At 45.7% G+C, this 24928-nt stretch overlaps 1 protein-coding gene and 1 non-coding gene across 2 annotated transcripts in view; one reads left to right on the top strand and one right to left on the bottom strand.

The window, feature by feature from the left end:
• Window positions 1–24928, bottom strand: part of LOC126187589 (protein cab-1) — a 1183411-nt gene that overhangs the window by 1103347 nt on the left and 55136 nt on the right. The gene's annotated exons all lie outside the window — the stretch shown is intronic.
• Trnat-ugu (transfer RNA threonine (anticodon UGU)) lies at window positions 12929–13002 on the top strand. Its single transcript has one exon. It is a non-coding gene; the product is annotated as a tRNA-Thr (tRNA).

The raw sequence follows: 24928 nt of genomic DNA on the forward strand, positions 1-24928 counted from the left end.
AATACCTTACTTCTCTCTGTACCACTAGTGAAGGATGGATAGTGTAAAACATTTTGTCTGTTAGTATTATATTAGTCGTTGTTCGTATAGTTCTCTTTTTGCAATTGATTATCCACAATAAACTTTACATGGGAGTAAACGTACTGCGAGTCTGATGCCAGTCTGACGAACCGTTAGAAGTGCGTCTAAAAGAGGTTCTAAAGTGCTCACCACATTCTGCTCTTACTACACGCGTGTACCGAACGAATACAGGGTGTTTATAAACGAATATCGGGGTTTTAACGCTTTATACTATTTATTAAATTAGATTTACAGTTATAAGTGATATGCCAAATGAAAGAGCAACTTAAAAAGTTGTGTTTGGCAGCAGTGCGCATGCGCTTCGCGCAATGTTTCCACCGCAATCCGCTAGACAAGCGCTGGATGGGCCGCAAGGGGCCCAATGACAGGGCTTGCTTTGCATGGCCTCCACGTTCACCCGACCTAAAGCCGTGCGTCTTTTCCTTTGGGTTGGGGCTTCATCAAGGATCGTGTGTACGTGCCTCCGCTACCAGCAGACCTCCCTGAATTAAGAAACCGAACTGAAGCAGCTGTTGCTACAATCACTGAAGACACACTTATCAACGTTTGGGAAGAACTCAGCTACAGACTTGATGTGTGCCGTGTGACAAAGGGTGCTCACATTGAACATTTATAAGGTTCTTGGTAAAACTGTTTGAGTTGCTCTTTCGTTTGACATATCACTTATAACTGTAAGTTGAATATAATAAATATTACAAAGCGTTAAAACCCCGATATTCATTTATAAACACCCTGTACTTGCTTCCCCAATGAAGCATTGCTCCACAATATGTTATCATAAGATATCATTGAATGAAAACACCGTTTGATGCGTAAGTTCGTAGGTTTCCCCACAAGTTTAAAAAATACAGCAGATACACATAACAAGGACTTCAGTCATCAATAACATATTCTCCTTCACTGTTTACAAGAGTCAGCCAATGCTGGGTTAACTTTTCAGTTCCGCGACTGTAGAAATCACGTGGTTTTAAGGCGACGAACTTGTCGAGCCATGTTCGGAGCACATTTTCATTTTCATCCAAAAAGGAAGCTCCTTGAAAGCTGTTCGGTAGCGAGAGGAAGAAGTGAAAATCTGAGGGTGCGACATCAAGCGAATAAGGTGGGTGAGGAATGACTTCCCAACCTAACTCCTGTATAGCGTTTTTTGTCAGTCTAGTAGAATGCTGACGGGCGTTATCGTCGAGCAGCATCAGTTCACGCAGTCTTCCTGGTCGTTGTTCTTGGATTGCGTCTGCAAGACGTCTCAGTTGTTGACAATGTTTACACCACGGGGAAACAATTTGTAGTACACCATACCATCGATACTGCAGCAGCTGCATAACACTATCTTTTGTGGATGTGTGCAAGTCTTTGCACCAGGAGTTGCAGCTTTGTTTGGGCTCAACCATTCCTTTCTTTTCATTATGTTAGTAGAAATGTAAATGTCGTGTGACTAGGGCCTCCCGTCTGGTAGACCGTTCGCCGGGTGCTAGTCTTTAGATTTGACGCCACTTCGGCGACTTGCTCGTCGATGGGGATGAAATGATGATGATTAGGAGAACACAAGACGCAGTTCCTGAGTGGAGAAAACCTCCGACCCAGCCGGGAATCGAACCAGCCGGGAATCGAACCCGGGCCGTTAGGATTGACATTCTGTCGCGCTGACCACTCAGCTACCGGGGGGCGGACATGTTAGTGTAAAGACACCGTTTCTCGTCACCAGTAACTATACAGAATCGAAATGGCCTGTGTTGTTCACGTTCCACTTGATGACGAGCGAGCAGAGATGCACATATGGCCACCCGCTGATTTTTGTGATTTTGGCCTAGAGCATGGTCCGCAGCTCGTGGTCGTGCGGTAGCGTTCTCGCTTCCCACGCCCGGGTTCCCGGGTTCGATTCACGGCGGGGTCAGGGATTTTCTCTGCCTCGTGATGACTGGGTATTGTGTGATGTCCTTAGGTTAGTTAGGTTTAAGTAGTTCTAAGTTCTGGGGGACTGATGACCATAGATGTTAAGTCCCATAGTGCTCAGAGCCATGTGAACCAGAGCCTAGAGCATGCGGTACCCACACACCCGATTTTTTAACCTCCCTCTTTGTATGCAAGTGTCGCATGGTGGTGTAATGATACAGTTCATTACGTTTGCCAGTTCTCTAATACACTCAAGTGGATCTTCGTCTATTAATGCGATTAAACGATCTTCATCAAACCCTAAAGGTCTTCCTGAACATGGAGAGTCACTAATGTCAAAGCCATCCTCCTTAAAACGAGAAAGTGCTCTGTCCAATGGCATTATTTTCATACACGGCACAAAAGTTTCTGGCTGCCTCCGCTGCTGTCACCCCTCTAGTGAACGGAAACAGAATAAAATGTCGCAAATGTTCCTATTTCTCCACTTGGCACTCCATTTCCTACCATCCACAGCTCCGCTCACAATCTCCAAATGACAAACGGACAACATTTGAACTCAAATAAAAGAGTTAACTACAAAAGAAAGATGAGATTCAATAAAGAAACACATAGCAACAGGAATACCAACGCGCAAAACAAAAACTTTATGAAGTTATGCGCCAATGTAATAGTAAAAGCAATTCAACTCTCTGGTATTTTCATCTGTAATGTCTGTGATTATCTGTAATGCAAAAGTTGCAGAGTTCAGACATTTAAGACGATCTATAAAAGGAGTCCCCTACTTCAGGTTCCCGTCGGTATAAACGCCCAAGGATATATAGTATTCTGTTTCATTTAGTGACTTTCTCTCACAAATGATTACTAATGGTGTGGACTGGTACTGTTTTGTATTGTTTTAGGGAACAAAAAGAACTACAATCAAATGCGCCCTTACCAAAAATGTAGAACACGAGTACAAAGAGGAGTTAAAAGCGACTACACGTCAATCGCAGTCGACGGAAGGGAAGACAGCTAAAAACAGGGAGGTGGAGAAAGGTCTATCAAATACGCCATACAGAAAATGACGTCCAGAACTACAAATTAAATGGTCTTCGCCATATTGCTACGACGGACAAAGAGTAACATGCGGTCAACAGCCCTCGCGTCGTTCGCTAAAACGGCCGATAACCCAGACGGCAAACACAAACGAGAACGTAAACGATTAAAAAAGAGGGCATTCCGTCAGGAAATGGCGGTCCGTCAAAAATTGAGTGCAATGTGCACAAAGTGGTGGGGGAGCACCACTTAACAAATAGCGATGGCTAAAAAGCCAGTGTCCAATACGCAACCTACGTAAAATGATCTCCTCGCAGCGAGAGTGCCGAGATGAGGTCGTCCAACCCGCTGGGAGAGGCTTAATAACATGATGGGACGTCCAGTGGTGATGCCAAAGTGACCATCTGCTGATAGACGGCAACACCGAGATCATCAGAGGGAATGTAAGAAGTAGCGGACTGAGGTGCGAGGACTGAAGCCTTGGCAGCAGCGTCAGCAGCCCCGTTTCCTGTCAGGCCGACGTGACCAGGAACTCACATAAACATCACAGTGGCTCCATCAAGAGTGAGCAAGTGAAAGCTTTTCTGGACCCTTTGCACTAAGGTATGGACGGAGTACCGCACGCAGAGGCACTGACAGAGTCGGAGTAGATGACACAATTGAAAAGCCAGATGTACTGCATGGCCCGATAGAGGGTGAAGAGCTCTGCTGTAAATACTGAGCAGTGTTCCGGAAGCCGATACCGAAAAACGTTGGCGCCACTGATAAAGGCAAACGCTACACCACGCGCAGTCTGAGAGCCATCACTGTACACAAAGGTACTTTCGCTAACTTCCATGCAAAGGTCGTGAAATTGAAGGTGATAGAGCGAGGCTGGAGTAGTGTCCTTAGAGAGTGTGGTGTGCGTACTGTAAGACCTTCGGTACACACACCATCAGATTATTTGAATTGTCGCTCTAACTAAGTAGGCGAGTGTCAGTAATATGTCTCGTGGTCTTATCGTGGCGTGTTTATCTTCTGCCTTTAGGTCAGACGATAGAAATACCACTTGCACGCTTGGAGTAGCAGATTGACGGTGACCAACTTTAAACAGAACTTGATTAATTTTCACACACATTTATTAAAATAATAAAAAGGATAGACATTACGTAACTTGATTCTGGATGCTGTTTACTATTGACAATCTGAAGTTCCTTTGGTCTTGGTACGTTAATCTTATTCTCACATATCTGTGATACTTGACAAAGTGTCTATACATTTATCTTCATGGCTATGTACAGGAATATGATAATCTTATTAGGCGCAGACTGAAACTTGACTATAGACTAATGCAGACTGACTAATCGAAGGTTTGTACACTCGTGATAATACCTCGCGCGTTCAGGTATCACTGTGCGAGTGTGATCCGTGAGGAGAAAAGGTTCTACGTTAGCAGCAATCTCATTGGCTGCATTACATATTAATACGCAGATCGGCGGAAGCAGAATTTGGTCCATCTCTAAGGCAGCGCCATCTCGTAGTGCGGAGACGGACAAGCGCTGCACCTGCGCTGTTGTGCTTAGCGGGGCGCGCTCTAGTGGGAAAGTTGTGTACGCGCCGACTACACGGAACTATGTACACAACAGAGAGCGAATGAAAGGCTAGGTGAACACAGGTCTCTGTGCGAAACCAAGGTGGTCAAGGGTTTTACACCCACTGGGAAAGTTGCAAGAAGCATGAAGTTATGCTCCTGGAGCAAGAGCCGAAAGCGAAGTCCAGGAGGTAACAGTGAAGAGGGACCTGCTCCATACTGGCGATCAAAGGAGTCATCAAAGAAGGAGGCATAGGATGGATGGCCACGCATGGCAGACAAACAGATACATATCTGCTGAGGAGAAAGTCACAGTAGTAGGTCAGTGGTAGTTCAGCAGCTTCTGCATACTGACTCTCAATTGGGCTAGTGTAAAAGGCGCCAGTGGCCAAACTAATGCCACGATGGTGGGCAGTTTTGAGATGACATAAGAGGGACGGACATGCAGATGCTTAAACGAAACACCCTTCGTCTAGTTTCGAACAGACAAGGGCCCAGTACGAACAGAGGGTGTCGTTTGATCTGTTCCTCAGGAAGTGCCACTCAGGACATGTAGGACACTGAGGGACTGCGCACAGCAGGCTGCCAGGTAAGACACGTGAGAGGACCTAGAAAGTTTCCTATCGAACATGAGCCCCAGGAATTTCGTAGAGCAACATGCCAAGAAGTAAAGTCAGTTGAAGAAACCAACTGTGCTGCGAGAAATTCATACAAACTGTTACATCAGTGGGGAAACGAAAGCCATTGTCAATGCTCCATGAGTGAAAACGATCGGACACCGTTGAAGACGCCGCTCAATGAGACAGGTCCATAGAGAACTGCAATAGATGGCAAAAGGGAGCCGGAGATGCGCGGTGGGAGAGACACCATTATATGGTTGATGGCGATGGCAAAGAGGACGAAACTCAGGAAGGAACCCTGAGGCACGCTGTTTTCCTGTATAAAGGTGCCTGACAGGACAGAACCCACACATACCTTGAAAACTCGGTCTCTTAAAAATTCCTGAAGGAAACGGGGCAGGCGGCCACGGAAGTCCGATGTGTAGAGAGTTCGGAGGATGCCAGTCCTCCAGCAGGGGTCGTACGCTTTCTCCAAATAGAGAAACACGGCCACAGTCTGGGACTTCCACAAAAAAACCATTCATGACATGGGTGGACAAAGTGAGGAGAAGAACGGCGTGCTCGAAATTCACGCTGTGCAGTGGTTAGTAAATTGTGAGACTCGAGCTACTATACCAGCCAGGCATGAATTATATGTTCCATCATCTTGCAAACACAGCTGGTGAAACAAAGGGGGCGGTAGCTAGAAGGAAAGTGTTCGTCCTTAACGGGCTTAGGTATTGGTATGACAGTGGCTTCACGCCAGCGTCTGATAAACGTGCCCTCTGCCCAGATGCGGTTGTACATACGAATCAGAAAGTGCTTGCCTGCAAGTGAGAGGTGCTGCAACATCTGAATGTGAACGTAGTCTGGCCCTGGGGCGGAGGATCAGAATGAAGTGAGAGCATGATCTACCTCCCTCATAGTAAGGGCGGCATTGTAACACTCACTATTCTGAGAAGAGAAGGATATCGCCCAAGTCTCCCCCACTCATTTCCGATGGAGGAAGGGAGGGTTACAGTTGGAGCAGCTCGAAATCTCCGCAAAAAGGCAGCCCAAGTTGTTGGAGACAGAAATAGGTTCCACGATGACATCGTTTTCTACTTTCAGGCGGGAAATTGGGGAATGGACCTTGGTCCCAGAGAGGCGACGGAGGTTGGCCCACATGACGAAAGAGGAGTGGCACTGTTAAAAGAATTAGTGAATGAAATCCAGCTAGCTTTTTTGCTATCCCGAAAAACGCGACGACACTGTGCACGCAACTGTTTATAATGAATGCAGTTTGCCATCATAGGATGACAGTTAAAAACGCAGAAAGCACGTCTCCGCGCGTATTGCGTCGCGACATGTCTCAGTCCACCAAGGGACCGGGACACGGCGTGGTAAAGAGGAAGTGCGAGGAATGGAACGTTCTGCGGCGGAAAGGATAATGTTTGTAAGATATTCTGCTTGGTCATCACAACTAGGCTCTGAGCACTATGGGACTTAACGTCTGAGGTCATCAGTCCCCGAGAACTTAGAATTACTTAAACCTAACTAACCTAAGGACATCACACACATCCATGCCCGAGGCAGGAATCGAACCTGCGACCGCAGTGGTCGCGCAGTTCCAAACTGTAGAGCCTAGAACCGGTCGGCCACTCCAGCCGGCATCACAACTAGGGAAATGTTGTTCATCTAAGGTCGCCAAGGAGGAGAAAGGCCTCCCATTGGCTTTAGTAAGCTGCCATTTTGGTGTGGACGGTGAGGTAGGAGTCAGCAAACGGATAGCACACGTGAAATGGTCGCTCGAATATGTGTCAAAGAGAATGGACCACTCAAGACGATGAGCAAGCTGGGCGGCGCAGAAGGATAGATCCAAATTGGAAAAAGAGTATGTGGAAGCTCAAAGTAACATGGGTGCTCCTGTGTTAAGGTAGAACAGGTTAAGTTGATTGAGAGATCAGACAAGAGGACACCTCTCGGATAGGTTCTGGGAGAATCATAAGCTGGAGGAAGTCTGCGCTGGTGACACCATATGACAGAGGGATGTAAACGGTACAAGGGAAAAGGTCAAGTGAGGAAGGAAAAGACGAACTGCAATAGTTGAAGGCGGGGAGTCAGGGAGATGAGTTGACTATGAACATTATCCCGTATGAGCAGCATGACTCCCCCATGTGATGGAATGCCGTCCTGGGGGGGGGGGGGTCAAAGTGGTCGCATGGACGCAATTTTGTTTCCAGAAGACAGAGAATAAGTGGACACTGCGATTCTAAGAGCGGCTGTAAATCCTCTTTGTTGGATTGAAGAGTGGGAATGTTCCATTGGAGGAAAAAATGAAGGGGCACCACCTCAGCGGCTGCCAGGACAGAGAAACAGTTGGTGGTGCACACCAGCGACGTGATGGTCGGCTGGGCGAGGATATGACGTGGCGACACTGTCGAAGAGGATCACTGAGTCAGGGAAGCAGATGACTGTTTGCCTTTGTTTGACTTCTTGGAGCCTTTCCGGTCGGCAGAGAAAGACTCAGATGCTTGTTGGCTGAAGGGATGAAGTAAGTCTTCATAGGAGAATTCCCTCTGTCCTTCCCAGTCTGCTGGTCGTACAGCTGGTCGCGTGTTGCACAGCTGGAGGAGGAGATGGGGACGCTACCATGACCCTGGTAGATTTCACAACCACAGTGCTAAGTTTAAGGTCGCATGTATGTGTGGCCATTCCTTCGTGGAGCGAGATGTAGCAAGAACAGCACTGTAGGTGCCAGATGGTAGAACGCATGGTTTCCATTTAGCCAACAACTTGCGAACGACTGAGTAAGGCATTTTTTGCTTCAACCAGATCTCCTGAACAGCCCACTCATCGAGATGTCGGGACACTGACGGGAGGAGGCGGCATGGTCACCATTGCAGTTGACACAGTTGGAAGAGGGTGGCACACAATCGCCCTCATGAGCATCAATACCACAGGTTACGCAGTGGACTGGGGCTCGACAGGAATCTCGAGTGTAGTTGTAATGATGACACTGGCAGCAGCACATTGGGTTTGGAATATACAGTCTGATTGTGTTAACTTCATAACATGCTTTGATCTTTGACATAAGAATCACCCTATCAAAAGTGAGAGAGGTCATGTGGGCAATAAGGAGACATCTACTTATTTCATCACCCAATGGACTGCTATGACAACCTGATCAGAGAGGTACGTTTGGATTTCTGCCTTGGTCAGACCACCGAGCAGCCTAGTGTAAATAACCCCACGGGAAGAATTTAACGTTTGATGGGCCCTGGCAGGAACAGGATAGCCATGCAGGAGCAAAGCTGTAAACAGTTGTTGTGCTTGAGGATCGGAAGCAGCCTCCAAAAGCAAAGTCCCATTGAGTAAACGAACCAGGATTTCACAGGGTCAGCAATTGCATCAACACCTTTTTGAATAATAAAGGTATTTATAATTGCAAAGGACTAAATGTCCTCAGGTCACATCTGTCAAACACCTGACACAGGGACCAATCGTCAATTTGGGAAGATAGCAGCTCAGACAATCACCCTCCCTGGGCCTGGCCTGTACCAGGGGTATGTGCGTCAGGAGCGCACAGGGAGGAAGAAGAATACGAGGAACCCCAAACGCTGAAGTGGAGGAACGATAGGAGAAGGTGAACGAAGAAAGAAAAAAGGAACGAAAAACATTGGTGAGTATTCTGATACTGACTGCCGAAAATGCAGAATACATTTCCAAAACATGTTCCCCAAGGGAGGGGAGAAAGAACAGCAAGAGGATAGACATGCAGCATGGAAGGAAAAAGATGCTTCAAAGGCAGTGGCCCAGTGGTAGCCGAGCACGAACTCGCCGAAGAGCTGCGAGTCAAATGGTTCAAATGGCTCTGAGCACTATGGGACTCAACTGCTGTGGTCATCAGTCCCCTAGAACTTAGAACTACTTAAACCTAACTAACCTAAGGACATCACACACATCCATGCCCAAGGCAGGATTCGAACCTGCGACCGTAGCAGTCGCACGGTTCCGGACTGCGCGCCTAGAACCGCGAGACCACCGCGGCCGGCAGCTGCGAGTCCCTAGGGGACACTGTCTCTGAGACGTAATGAATTGCTTGTATTATGTTTTATCTAAGTCCACGTACGGTGTATTTGCAGCATACCAGTTCTGAATTTCAAGAAAATTTTATTCAGTTTTTAAAGTATTGAAGTATCTCCGTTGTGCTTGATTATAATACTTGCAGCATAATTACAGACAACTATTTAAGCTTCTTGCAAATCCCGGTGGCAGTTCATTACCATAGAGTATAACTACAACAAGAGTGGGGCCAACATCAAAATGTGAAAACTGCCAAGTTTTATCGTGGATCGGAGCCCACTTCAAACTATTGGTCTGTTCTATAACTAGGTAAGTCATTTAAAAGATCAGAAGACAACAAAGGAATACCACTTCCAGTCGGACCATGCTAGTAAAACACTGTGGTGTTCAAACCAACTTTCGGTTAAACCTCATATTTTCAACAGCCATAATATTCTCATTACACGACACAGAACCTCACGATAAGTTAAAAACTGTTATCAAAACAGTAACAAATCCAAGTGTGCTAACCAAATGATCAGCAACTTTCACACGAGGGGGAGAGTGGAGGTTGATGGCAATGGGGCATTCACACAAGTAAAGAAGAAACCAGTAATCATTGCGTTTTATCGGTTGGAGTAAATGAGTGAAGTTCCGCTCGCACAAAGGATAGCTTTAGCAGTATCGTTGGTACTATAAGGATCTATTACAATCGTGAACACTGGATTATCGATTTACGCCCTTACCCGCCCAGATAGCCACGCGCGTTAGCACGTCACTTCCGGGATTCGGGGAGGCGCCGCGTTCTTGGATCGAATTCGCCTGCCGGATTAACAACAGCCGGTGTGTCGGCCAGTCTGATTGTTGTTTTTAAGCAGTATCCCACATCCGACTAGGCGAATACCGGGATGGTACCCACGTCCTACCTCAGTTACACGATTCGCAAACACTTCTAAAACATTGTCACATTGTCAGATAAGATGCGGGCAGACGGGCACACAATCCCGTCCGGAACGGGAGTTGGGTGAGAACAGAGAGAAGAGGGGGGGGGGGGGGGGGGAGAGCAACAGGAAGGGCATCTGGCCACCCTGTACGACTAACACTGCCGAATCCAGATGAGCCCTCTACAGCCCCATGTGACTTCGAAGTCACATACCAGTTTTGTTGCTACTTTCTGTACGTCTCTAAATATACACAACCTTTATCAAGCTATGTAACATCAAAATTTAAATACGGAAACACTTTTCAGCTGTTGGCACCTTATTTAGTTATCGTTTATGAACCAGGTGCCACAGCTTATCCATTGTGAAGCACATGGTGAAATGTCTACTGAGCTGTTACCTGACTACTTGTTTTCGTGTTCATTTTATGTGTCATAAGAAGGGAAAATATTTGTGATATTCTGTGAGTATCCTAATCAATACATATTCCAAATAATTGCAATTATTCTCATTTTTTTAAAGCTCATACTTGAATACTTGCTTTGTGATTAGTTGCACGAGGCAGCTATGGCATGTGATAGGCAACAATCTACTTAACTCTTATACTTTTATCTTCAATGCTGCAAGCATAAATCCTGGCATTTTTCATGGCAGAAGGAAGAGAAAAATAACACACATAAGGAAATTCAGTTATTATGTATCTGATGACTCAGTGCTGGCATCAAAGAGAGACGACGAAACACAAATTCTGACGATACCGAATATTACAGATTCTGACACACATTTTATAATGAAGAGGAAGCAACTTTTCCTGGCAGTGATTGTGAATCATGCGGCTGTGTTAAGGAAGCAAGCATTTTGGAATTGGAATGTGATACTGATGTACTTAATGAAGAGGATATGTATAATGAAGACAATGAAGAACACACTGATACCAAAATCTGCATCTGGAAACGAATTAGAAATATAATTGCGAAACTTTTGCAGCCTTGGATAGGAAGTCTACATGAGTTTACATGAAAATAAATTACGTCACTCATTAGTCATTGTTAATCAATTTACTCCGAAGTCACAAACTGATTTTTAGAATACCAAAATTCGAATTTATAGATCACTAATGTATTTAGCGTTTCTTATTCAGAAATTTTTTTGACTATAATAAAAAAATTAAGACCATTGGGGGTTAACATGGCAACCCCGTGATGACACGTGATAATGTCAGGAAAAAGAAGAAGATTTCATTTATGCCCTTCAGTATTAGCAGATGTTCCGTTAAGGCGGTGAACTTAAACGCCATATAAGCGCGTGTTTACGCCCACGTACGGACCCACGCTGCTCGAGATAACCTGTCATCTCAGCCGGCGCTTCAAAGCCCAGGGCCCACGTAAGCGTAAACGGAGCCGACGCCACGGCAGACAAAAGAACACGGCGTCTGACGTTGCAACCTCTGGCCCGCAGTTTGCTCTACTGACAGTGGAGCCGGGATAAGTCGTTAAACGTGCTTGTTTATACTTTCCGCGCGTTGCAAATACACTAAGCGAGCAAACAAAAGGTGCGCAGAGTAACACGGGCGGCGTCTCTCGTTTATTTCCGCTTCAAAAGTCTAACTGCTAGCCACTGAGAATAAAGCCACACCGTTTTTCTAGTCTTGTGAAAGCGCAGGCTTCGCCTTGATATCAATGCCTTTTGTTTTTGTAATCTAGGTACAGTTTATAAGCTGAAGAAGGTTAATACTGTGTGTCCCTCACCCATTTTATTATTCAGGGTGAATTGCCACTTTTCGGACCCTTGAGATATGTTATCTTCCCTAAATCATTTTGCAACTCCTAATTATCTTCTGTTGATTTGAGGAGACGGTAAACTGTGACATTACCAGAGAAAAATCTAAGAGAGCTCCATACATTATTTCCTAAGCATTTACATTGACGAAAAAGGAAAGGTTTCCCCAATAAAGCACCAATCCGATACTGTCACACTCAGTGAATACGCTCTAAAACATAAAACGACGCACCATGAAAGTATTACCCGAATGGGACGAAAATCGGTAGATGTGATGTACATGTACAAACAAATTATTATAATTGCAGAAAAATTTGATGATTTATTCAAGAGAGAACACTTCACACATTGCGCAAGTCAATAACGCTTTGGCCCACCTCTGGCCCTTATGCAAGCAGTTATTCGGCTTGGCACTGATTGATACATTATATGAAGATAGTAACTGCTCTCGGAAGAACAGATACCATTGATGACCGTGCCACTTCTCTATAATAAATGATAATTAATCGAAACCCTCAGCTGCCGAAAGTTTCTGTTGATATACCTCGATGGGGACAGCTGAAAATGTGTGCCCCGACCGGGACTCGAACCCGGGATCTTCTGCTTACATGGCAGACGCTCTGTCCAGCTGAGCCTCGATGTCCCCATCGAAGTATATCAACAACACCTGTCGGCAGATGGGGGTTTCAATTAATTATCATTTATTCTAGAGAATCTGCACCGTCATCAATGTTATCTGTTCTCCCGAGAGCAGTTCGTATCTTCATAAATAGTTAAAGGCTACCCAGCCATTGACCTTTGTCTGTGCGGAATGCGCACAGGTTGTCCGAACTCTTACGGGAATCGTCACCTTAGTGTGCGCGAGTAATGAGTGTCTGGGCAAATATCTATTAGGTACATTACGTATGTAGATTGTGGACAGTTGGGAATGTGGGTCTCACGGGAAGTGTGCAAGGGATAAGGCCATGCAATCGCGCTATTCATCTGTGTCCTCGGTAGCTCAGATGGATAGAGTGTCTGCCATGTAAGCAGGAGATCCCGGGTTCGAGTCCCGGTCGGGGCACACATTTTCTAGCTGTCCCCATCGAGGTATATCAACAACACCTGTCGGCAGCTGAGGGTTTCAATTAATTATCACCGATTGATACAGTTGTTCTATGTCTTCCTGAGCGATATCGCGCCAAATTCTGTCCAGTTGGCGAGTTAGATCGTCAAAATCCCGAGCTGACTGGAGGGGCCTGCTCATACTGCTCCAGCCGCTATCAATCTGGGAGAAATCTGGTGACCTTCCTGGCCAAGGTAGGGTTTGGTAAGCACGCAAACAAGCAGTAGATATTCTAGCCGTGTGTGGACGCGCATTATCTTGCTGAAATGTAAGTCCAGGGTGGATTGCCATCAAGGGCAACAAAACGGGATGTACACATACCGCAGCGCTGTAAGGGGGCCGCGGATGACGCCAGAGACGTCTTGCTATGAAATAAAATGGCACACCGGACCATCACTTCTGATTGTCGGGCCGTATTGCGGGAAACGGTCAGGCTGGTATCCCCCCGCTGTTCGGGGCGTCTCCAGACACGGCTTCGCTTGTCATCGGTGCTCATTTCGAAGCGGTACTCGACACTGGAGACAATTCTATTCCAATCAATGAGATTCCAGGTCGGGTGTGCCCGACACCATTGCAAACGGGTTTGTTGGCGTTCAGAGCTCAATGGCAGCCGGCGCAAGAGGGCGCCGTGAGCTCAGCCCCCTTTCTGTGTGCCGTCTATTAATGATCCTTGTGGTTACTGAAGCAGTAGCTACACGTCGGATCGATGATAATAATATTTATTCTCGAATCAGAAACATACAAATTTACAGATGCCATACACATCAATAAATATATACACACAAATTGTATTTATACTACATGTGCCCAGTACTTCGCAACCTCCAAGGCACTTGGAGTGGCTTGCAGGCGATCAATCTTCGTGCAGGATGTAGGGCACAAAAGGCACTGGAGCATGTGGCTTGTGGTTTGTTCTTGTCCACAATCACAGGACGTATCTTCTATTATGAAGCCCCATCTCTTTAGGTTGACTCTGGATCGTCCAATTCCTGATCGTAATCTGTTTAAAGATTTCCACACCAGCCAGCTCTCGTTGTGTCCAGGTGGTAGTTCTTCAGCTTCAGGAGTCTGCAAGTGAGGCGTCGACTTCTTCCATAACTCCAGCCTTGCCTTCTCTGGTGAAATGGTGAGCTTCTCGGATGTTCTCAGGAAGCTCTTTCGCGATCTCAGCCGTTGCTGTGGTGGATTATGTCCGTGCAGTGGATGGGCACTGTCCTGTTCCACTTTCAGTCTCTCCTTGTTGGCAGCCACTGTTCTGCGTATCCATGGTGGCGCTATTCCAGCCAGGCAGTAGAGCTTATCAGTTGGGGTAGGTCTTAAGCAACCTGTGATCAACCTGCAGGTTTCGTTGAGAGCATTGTCTACTTGTCTGGCATGAGATGACCTGTACCAGACTGGAGAAGCATATTCAGCAGTAGAAAAGCACAGTGCCATTGTAGAACTGCGAATAGTTTGTGGATGTGATCCCCACTGTGTCCCCGCTAGTTTGCGAATTAGCCTCCACGAAGATTGCAATGATTTCCGACTTGCAATCGGGCGTACGCTGGGCGCCAGGTTTCTCTGGCGGCTGATCCTTTCACACCAGGAACATCATCTCGGTCCTTTTCAGGACCACAGTTGACCATGATATCGATGATAATAATGACTCCTTGACTATGAGTGCCTCTCTGACGATTGTTCGGTCCTACAGTTCTGTTGTCTGTCTAGGCCGACCACTTCCTTTTTGACACTGTGGTCGGCCATGGTTCACCCATTCCTGCCAACATCGTCGAATAGTGGCATCACTCCTACTCAAGTCTCTAGCGATTCATATGTTACCAACCAGCTTCTTTGAGCCCAACTACACATCCTCCCTCAAATGTTGGGATCTGCGTATAGTGTTCATGCGTCTGTCGATGTGGCATCCAACTGAGTACACAGAGTGAAATTCGCAAAGACTTCATGCCCTGGTATCGACATGCCACCTGTTTACTATCCTTGCCAGCTGCGCGGTAAAATTGCTCTGCAACGTCACGCAATCACCCAACGGCCACCAAAGTCTACAGTTTTAAATTTTTCGAGGGTATGTCCATCACATAGCGAGTATCGAATGATCTGAAGTATCATTACTTTCTGATCTGATGTCCATCATCAACACTGTAAAAAGGTGTGGCCCCTACAGGGTCGAATACACTCCTGTATTCCGTGCAGCATTGAAGCATATAGCCTCCGGATGTCATATTCATCAGTTTATTCCCACATCTGAAGTACTGTACATGCTTCCCTTCGTATCTCTGCCAACAAGTCAGGAGACCAGGCACGGCTATCAAGGATTCGTACACTCCCCAAGGTGTGATCAGCAGTGTGGGCTCTTGCATTATCCTGCAGGAGTATCTCATTTGATATTCTCATCATGGATGGTTTGGCAACAGAGTTGACCATTATTGCCAGATATTGGCTAGCATTCAGTCTAACTACAACAAAACTGTTAAGAATTTCGTGGTCACTTGTTGACGAATTGTCTGTTGGCTTCTGTCTCGGGCTCCTTGGCCGAAGTTTGTTTGGTAATTTTTCTGACGCTTCACCAGCACGAGTGGCTGGCATTATCAAAGCTTGTCAGTGGATGTTCAAAAACGTAGCAAAATACCTTTTTTTTACATGTGAAATTTCATCATTTTTTCACTTATTACTGGCTGCATTTGTTGCTATAGGTACACTTTTCTTCCTAAGTAAGAGAGACTCTTCGATGACTTTTTCATAGCATACAAACAGTAGTTACAGGTGTATGAAACTCAAGAATTTTCCAATCTATTAAAAAACTGTGGAAAAAATTGAGATAATTAACTATAAAACTTCAGTTTTTTCTAAACATGAAGTTTAAAATGTAACAGTTCATTCATTTGTTCATAAATTAACTTCTAGAGTTTCATACACCTGTAACTATGGTTTGTATGCTATGCAATATTCATCGAAGAATCTCTCTTACTTAGGAAGAAAAGTGTACCTATAGCAACAAATGCAGCCAGTAGTAAGTGAAAAAATGATGAAATTTCACATGTAAAAAAAAGTGTTTTGTTACGTTTTTGAGCTTCCACTGCTATGAGTATGAATCCTGAATCCTTCCTGGTCATGCTGTTAAAGTTTTATGAATTTATTCGTAAAAGTATAGACAGTGGAATTAAAATGTCCTGTGGTGCCTCTCCTGCTCCAAGTCGGCCCGTTTGACGTCCTACCCCCGTTAATGACGTCGCACTGCCACCAAATTTCGCCACAATTCTGCTCAACGCCACCACGGACGGGTCGCACGATGAGCAGGTCATTACAGCCCCTCTTCTCCACTTGTTACCCCTTCTTTTGGCGTCTCTGCGATGGAGATCAGAACTGCGACATCCAGCTTTGAAATCACGCGTCTTTCGTGTTGGTAGCCGAGCAAAAGATTTCAGACAAAACATTTCAAACAAACCGCCTCTCAGAACTGACACGTAAAGGCCTCAGAGAGTGGCGTGAAGGGCGTCAATGACACTACTGTCGTTTTCGGCTACGAATCAACGCCACACGAAAAGGGAAGGTTTCATTGATTCCCTTCATGCCACATCCCCCCCCCCTCTCCCCGAGGGGTTTGCCTGAAATGTTTTGCTCGGCCACCCATACGATACATGATTTCAACGCTGGGTGTCCGCGGTTCTGATCTCCACCGCAGAGACGTCAAAAGAAGGGGTGAAATGTACAACAGGTGGCACGTACACGGTATCTTTGGGCAGAACTGTGGTGAAATTTCGTGCCAAGGCCACATCATTAAGCCACCTTACAGCTCTCGTAATCTTCTTAAAAAAATTGTAAATTTTTGGTAAGATCTTATGGGACGAAACTGCTTACAAGGGAACCTCCCCATCGCACCCCCCTCAGATTTAGTTATAAGTTGGTACAGTGGATAGGCCTTGAAAAACTGAACACAGATCAATCGAAAAAACAGGAAGAAGTTGTGTGGAACTATGGAAAAAATAAGCAAAATATACAAACTGAGTAGCCCATGCGCAAGATAAGTAACATCAAGGATAATGCGAACTCGGGAGCGCCGTGGTCCCGTGGTTAGTGTGTGCAACTGTGGAACGAGAGGTCCCTGGTTCAAGTCTTCCCTCGAGTGAAAAGTTTACTTCTTTTATTTTCGCAAAGTTATGATCTGTCCGTTCGTTCATTGACGACTCTGTTCACTGTAAAAGTTTAGTGTTTATGTTTTGCGACCGCACCGCAAAACCGTGCGATTAGTAGACGAAAGGACCTGACTGTCCAATGGGAACCGAAAATATTTGATCGCAAGGTCATAGGTCAACCGATTCCTCCACAGGAAAACAGGTCTTATATATTCTATACGACACTGGTGACGGCACGTGCGTCACATGACAGGAATATGTTGTCGACCCACCTAACTTGTACACTTGGCGAATGGGTAAAAAGATTCTTCTACCTTGCCCGATTTAGGTTTTCTAGTGGACGTGATAATCACTCCCAAAAAAGTGATGAAAATATAAGAGTTTGTCATGTAAACTGCAAAAAATGAATGCAACAGTTTCACAGTCGCACAGTTTTCCCTGTGCTCTGTCAAACCATATCTTTTTAACGTTTTCAAATTTTTCGGTTTAGGTGTAGCGTCCCCATACTACGGCGCAGTTACCTCACATCGGACGGACGGACGGACAGATAATAATTGTCTGAAAATAAAAAAATTAAACTTTTCACTCGAAGGTGGTCTTGAACCAAGGACCTCTCGTTCGGTAACTGCTCACGCTAACCACGGGACCACGGCGCTCCTCAGCTCAGATGTCCTTGATATTGCCTATCATGCACATGGACTACTAAGTTTGTATATTTTGCTAATTTTTTTCATAGTTCCACACAACTTCTTCCTGTTTTCTCGATTGATCTGTGTTCCGTTTTTCAAGGCCTATCCACTGTGCCAACTTATAACTAAATTTGAGGGGGGTGAGATGGGGAGGTTCCCTTGTTAGGTCATCGGTCCCTAAGCTTACACACTACTTGATCTAACTTAAACTAACTTACGCTATGGACAACACACACACACACACACACACACACACACACACACGCGCCAAAGGGAGAACTCGAACCTCCGACGGGGGGAGCCGCCTTAGACAGCGCGGCTACCCCGCGCGGTGTAATTTCTTATGGTTCAAATGGCTCTGAGCACTATGGGACTTAACATCTGAGGTCATCAGTCCCCTAGAGCTTAGAACGACTTAAACCTAACTAACCTACGGACATCACACACATCCATGCCCGAGGCAGGATTCAAACCTGCGACCGTAGCGGTTGCGCGGTTCCAAACTGAAGCGGCTAGAACCGCTCGGCTACAACTGCCGGCGTCATTTCTTAGCTGTGGCCTTTTTTTCGCATGTTTATGTCACCGAATCCGAGGGTAACGTCGCAGAACGCCACGCTTTTGCATCATTATAGAAGAAGTTTGCAGACACCTTGAGACAAATTTCAAACCTACGCGTCGCAATGGAAGGCAATTACGATGTTTCGAAAAAATGTCAGGAGGTTGTTTATTAAGTGAACATGTTGATAAATATAGTTCCTCTCTTCTAAATTTTGCAATAGCATTTAACTGTAGACGTTTGCTGACAACGGCGTTAGCAATTCCTTTCCATTCTATGAAACCTCAAAATCGATAACTTTTTCTGGTTTAAATCTGATGACCTTAACTATCACTTCCGATGAACATTAAAGACTTCATGAATCCATACACGGTACTCCAAATGTGCAGTGTTGGTTGGTTGGTTGGTTTGGGGAAGGAGACCAGACAGCGTGGTCATCGGTCTCATCGGATTAGGGAAGGATTGGGAAGGAAGTCGGCCGTGCCCTTTCAGAGGAACCATCCTGGCATTTGCCTGGAATGTGCAGTGTTAATGGACTGCTACAGAGCATGCATTGCAAGGTATTCTCACAGTTTATCGCATAGACTTATCACAAGAAATGAAAGAAAAACTATAATACACTTTACACCAAGGACGCTCACTCTAGCTTGGCGAAAACATCCGAATATTGGCCAAAAGTTGCATAAATAATTGACTTTGAAAGGAAAAGAAAGAGGTATGAAGCATTTATAAATTCATCGAATGTAGTGAGGTGGTTTAATTTCGTCTAAGTCTATAAGATTAATTTCGGGCCATACTCAGCTCTTGCCGATTAATGTAATACAGTACCCATCGACTAATCAGGGCGTCAGTCTCTGTTGCTTTCGAGCGAGAATGGAAATCGTAGAAATCTTCTATGGAGCAATATTTAATAATAATAAAGCGTTTTAAATTATCAAAAGCGATGAGCGGTAGCAGGCGCTTTCGATAAAGAACGGGGGAGTGCAGCGCCGCTGCTGTCGCCACGGCCGCCGCCAGTAGCAAATGGATCCCGTAGCTTTGCCGTATGCGACGTCCAGAGGAGGACAGTTTGCAAGAAATCTGCCGCAAAATGGCTACTGGATACAAGTTTGTTATCGGTGTGATAGGAAGTGAAATAGACTGAATCTGCATTACCATTACATTTACGTCTTCAGCATTCAGTTGGAAGAAGCTATAAAAAATTATTGCGCCAGCTAGTTTCGATCCATAGACATTGTAGACGGAATCAACGCACGGTACCACTATACCACGGGCGTAAACAGTGTATGGCTTCTCTTATATGGGACAAGACGTCGTCCAGGAAGTGCCGCAGTCTACAGTGTTGCCAGATTGTGCAGATAGCCGGACATAGAGAATTAGCGTGATGGCCAGTTTATTTGTCCCATGTCGCAATCTGCGCGGACTTAGCCTCTGCAGCGGCCGGCCGCCGGTCGAGTTTTATGTCAAAGAGGGTACGTGATTTGCAACCAGTGTAAAATGTCCAGTTGAATGTCCTCCAGAGCATAGCGGAGCCGGCGCCAGCTTGTCTCCATCCCGCAGTACAGCTGTCAAGGAACTGTTCCCCTTGAAGACGACGGATTCGCGCGCTCCCATCTGGATGGAAGACGGTATCGGGGCCACCAGCCCATGTAACGCTCTGCCTTCGCGCCAGCGTCCAGGGACGATAGTCATATGCCCATTTCACTCGTATTTGACGATGTGGAATTAACATCGACACATGCATGGGTTGTCGGTTGCGAAGGCCCATCGTTAGGAGTTTTCGGTGCACTGTGTGTTCAGACACACTTGAACCCTGCCCAGAATTAAAGTCTGATGTTAGTTCCGCCAAAATTCGCTGATTGTCCTATTTTACCAGTCTGCCCAGCCTACGACGTCCGACATCTGTAATGAGGGGTGACCCCCAACCTCATGACGTCTAGATGTGGTTTCGACCTGGTTTCGTCACGAGCTGAAGACACCCACCACAGCACTCCTCGGACAACAGACAACTCGTGCAGTTTCCGAAATGCTCGTGCCGAGGCTTCGGGCCATGACAGTCTTCCCACTGTCATACTCAGACAGACCACGCGCCTTCCCCATTCTACACACGGACAGCATGCTCACTGGTACTACATGCACCCTCCGTGTGTTTGACTAGCAGTCATTCTTTGCTAGGTAACGCTGCTATCGCTTGGACGAGTTTATATCGATAATAGTTCGGTGGTCATAACGTTCTGGCTGATCAGTGTGTATATCGAAAGCGATATACGAGGGAAATTGTGCAGTGCGACATCTGTAGCCTGTACGCTGCGAGTGACGGCAGTGAAGGGGCCCTCCAGCGCTGCCCTCTGTCCACGACAGCTGTTAGCAGGACTGGTCCTATCGCGGCACAACACCCTGTACAGTGATGATATGAGGAAGCAAGCCATGACGAAGACAGGTGTACAGCAACGCCGTTGATATGGACGCCACCGTCTTGAAACTTAATAAAATTTTTGATGTATGTATTTACGATGGGTGTTCAATAAGTAAAGCAACAATTTACTTTCTGAAAGAAGGTTGGTTTTATTACTATGTTTTTCAACATAATCTCTGTTCAGTGCGATGCACTTACGCCACCTTACTGAAAGGGCCTGTGTGCCCGCATGGTACCACTCTACTGGTCGATGTCGAAGCCATCGTCTTGCAGCATCGATAATTTCCCTATCAGCCACTTATTGCTTCCTGAGGGTAGCACAATATACAGGGTGATTCAAAAAGAATACCACAACTTTAAAAATGTGTATTTAATGAAAGAAACACAATATAACCTTCTGTTATACATCATTACAAAGAGTATTTAAAAAGGTTTTTTTTTTCACTCAAAAACAAGTTCAGAGATGTTCAATATGGTCCCCTCCAGACACTCGAGCAATATCAACCCGATACTCCAACTTGTTCCACACTCTCTGTAGCATATCAGGCGTAACAGTTTGCATAGCTGCTGTTATTTCTCGTTTCAAATCATCAATGGTGGCTGGGAGAGGTGGCCAAAACACCATATCCTTAACATACTCCCATAAGAAAAAATCGCAGGGGGTAAGATCAGGGCTTCTTGGAGGCCAGTGATGAAGTGCTCTGTCACGGGCTGCCTGGCGGCCGATCCATCGCCTCGGGTATTTGACGTTCAGATTTCATAACCAACCTTTTTCGTAGGACTCTCCATACAGTTGATTGTGGAATTTGCAGCTTTCTGCTAGCTCTGCGAGTCGATTTTCCTGGGCTGCGAACAAATGCTTGCTGGATACGTGCTACATTTTCATCACTCGTTCTCGGCCGTCCAGAACTTTTCCCTTTGCACAAACACCCATTCTCTGTAAACTGTTTATACCAACGTTTAATACACCACCTATCAGGAGGTATAACACCATACTTCGTTCGAAATGCACGCTGAGCAACTGTCGTCGATTCACTTCTGCCGTAATCAATAACACAAAAAGCTTTCTGTTGAGCGGTCGCCATCTTAGCATCAACTGACGCTGACGCCTAGTCAACAGCGCCTCAAGCGAACAAATGTACAACTAAATGAAACTTTATAGCTCCCTTAATTCGCCGACAGATAGTGCTTAGCTCTGCCTTTTGTCGTTGCAGAGTTTTAAATTCCTAAAGTTGTGGTATTCTTTTTGAATCACCCTGTACTTAAGAGTTGATTGTTGCACTATGAGGGAGGTCATCAAACAGAACAACTCCTTCAAAATCCCAGAAGACTGTCGCCATGACTTTGTCGGCTGAGAGTGCGACTTTGAACTTTTTCTTCAGAGGCACCACTCCATGGAATTCCGTTTTGTTTCCAGTTCGAAGTGATGAACCCATGTTTCATCACCTGTGACGATGCTGGACAAAAAACTGTCCCGATCAGCCTCGTAACGCGAAGCAATTCCCCACACATGATCTACGTTCCTCTTTATGGACTTCTGTTATGCGGTGAGGAACCCAGAGGGCACATATCTTTGAGTATTCCAACTAGTGGACGAGTATGTCAGCACTAAGACGTCCACTTGTGCAGCGAGGTTGTTGATTACGATCCGCCGAAAACTTCGAATGAGAGTATCGGCACGTTTCAACATTGCAGCAGTCAGAGCTGTGGGCAGTCGACTGGCAAGCGGATGATGGGACAGCTTTGTGCGATCTTGTTGCGATGATACCTGCCTCTTCGCCCAACGACTCACCGTGCTTTCGTTCACCGCCAGGTCTCTGTATACATTCTGCAATCTCCTGTGAATGTCTGCGATCTCTGGCTTTCCAATAAAAGGAACCCAATGACAGCTCTCTGCTTGGAACACACCTCCGTTACAGACGCCATTTTGAAGGCTACGTATAGCGCCTCCGCCTATTGAAACTTCACGAAGCGGGAATATTCCACGATGTTCCACAACAAAGTCCATGTTTTTCTAACTGAAAACGGCTGAGAAAAATGTGTTTCATTACTTATTTAACGCTCCTGGTATAATAATCTCTTAAGACCTTGACGAACCGCAGCTTTTGATTAACTACCTGCAAAAACAGTGTCCTCACTACAGAAGCAATAATTGTTATTGATTCAGTTTTGGTGACTGTGTTTTATTCAAATGTACCAGATGTCACCCTGTGGGCTATATCAATAACGTGGGTTCCACAGAACCACTACATCGTAATGTGTCGAAGCATGTAAATTTTTCTGACAATGGGACGGTTACTTTGTAACTGATACAGAGAGGAACGCTCTTGTGCATTTGATGTTTGGCTATGATAACGTTTTGCATTTTTGTACAGTTATGTTACTGTCGTCTACGGATGTGAGGATGGTTCGGGACGTTGAAACAAAACCGGTAATTAAAAAAAAAAAAAAGTACTACAGCCAAGACGGTAATAAGTCTGTTTTAGAAATCGTGTTGTCAGCTCAGAGGAGAACTCCTCGATTTCATTTTCTCTTCCCCTCTCTCATCGTTGGTGCGTCGCAGAAATGCTCAGCAGTTTCTACGCAACATGATAATCATTTGGGGATTCAGCCGTTATTAACTTCGCGTTACTCGGTACAATAACTAGTAAAATAGCTAAGGCCTGTGCCAGGTTACTTCCTGTTGTGCCATTATTGTTTAGTATGACTCATAAGTTTTTTTTCAACACCAGTTATAGGTGCCTGTTTTGAGAATACCAAATTATTTTTTTAAAAAAAGAATCTCTCATTGGGTGCAAAGGTACCGCCGCTAACAGGAATTTAGACATTGTCAATTAGAGATCAAACAGCAGAATAATTAGAGATTCAACCAGTAAACTCCCTACCACCGGTTCTTTAAAGAATCGAAATCCCATGGTTTTCTGCCAAAACAAATTCAGTGACAGCTCTCTGCTTTGAAAGCAGCTCCATTACAGACGCCATTTTGAAGACAACGTATAGCGCTTCCACCTGTCGGAACTTCATGAATCTATAGTGGCTGTAGCCGGAATATTCCACAACAAATTCCGCATTTTTTCAGCCGAAAATGGTCGACAAAAAATATTATGTATTACATATTGATGCGCCTCAAATGCTGCTTGACCTTGGAGAATACAGTCTCTGAATTTTAGCCGTAAACCTCGCCGTGATGCTCAATGCTTCTATTGTGTCACCTGCCATTGGGAGTTTGATGATCTCCTTGACGTTCTTCCGTGTGCAGACGGACCAGTGACGAACTGCGCCACTCTTCTTTAGATCTTCTTTCTGCCCATTCCTGTGCAGTAAAGGTAGACGTAAACACTGTCTACGGTATTTGGCAGGCACATTGGTACCGACCCACCACCGTGTCATCCTCTATCAATGGCAACACGTGGTGCAGTATGAAGGGTCGCGGGGTCAACGCACCACTCTCCCGACCGTTGTCAGTTTCCGTATCACGGAGCCGCTAGTACCCCGTAAAGTAGCTCCTCAGTTAACATCACGAGGGCCGGCCCCTGTGGCCGTGCAGGTCTAGGCGCTTCAGTCCGGAATCGCGCTGCTGCTGCTGCTACGGTCGCAGATTCGAATCCTGCCTCGGGCATGGATGTGTGTGATGTCCTTAGGTTAGTTGGGTTTAAGTAGTTCTAAGTCTAGGGGACTGATGACCTCAAATGTTAAGTCCCATAGTGCTCAGAACCATTTTTTTTTTTTTTTTTTGGCATCACCATGCTAAGCCCACCACGTTCCAGTCCTCCCACCAAGGAAAAATCCCTGGCAGTACCAGGTATCATTTCCGCCTAAATTGGTGCCTATTTTTTGTGTGTTCGTGAACACGTTGTAAGACACGTAGTTCTTTTCATCCGCGTTTGTGTTGTTTAATGTTTTAGTGCAGGTGGGGCGTATTAGGACCACCAGCTCTCAGCAACGAAGCAATGGATGATTTGCTGCTTGAGCCAATCTTAGAAGCAGGCAAAACCTCCAAGCTGTCAGCGCAACCAGAAAAACGTTTAAACTTAGTCGCTGTTTTAACCTTTTTGTAGTTCACAGTGCGTGTTGTGCGCTGTTCACACACTGT

Source organism: Schistocerca cancellata, chromosome 5 (genome assembly GCF_023864275.1).
Source record: "Schistocerca cancellata isolate TAMUIC-IGC-003103 chromosome 5, iqSchCanc2.1, whole genome shotgun sequence".
In the NCBI taxonomy this organism is placed as follows: Eukaryota; Metazoa; Arthropoda; class Insecta; order Orthoptera; family Acrididae; genus Schistocerca; species Schistocerca cancellata.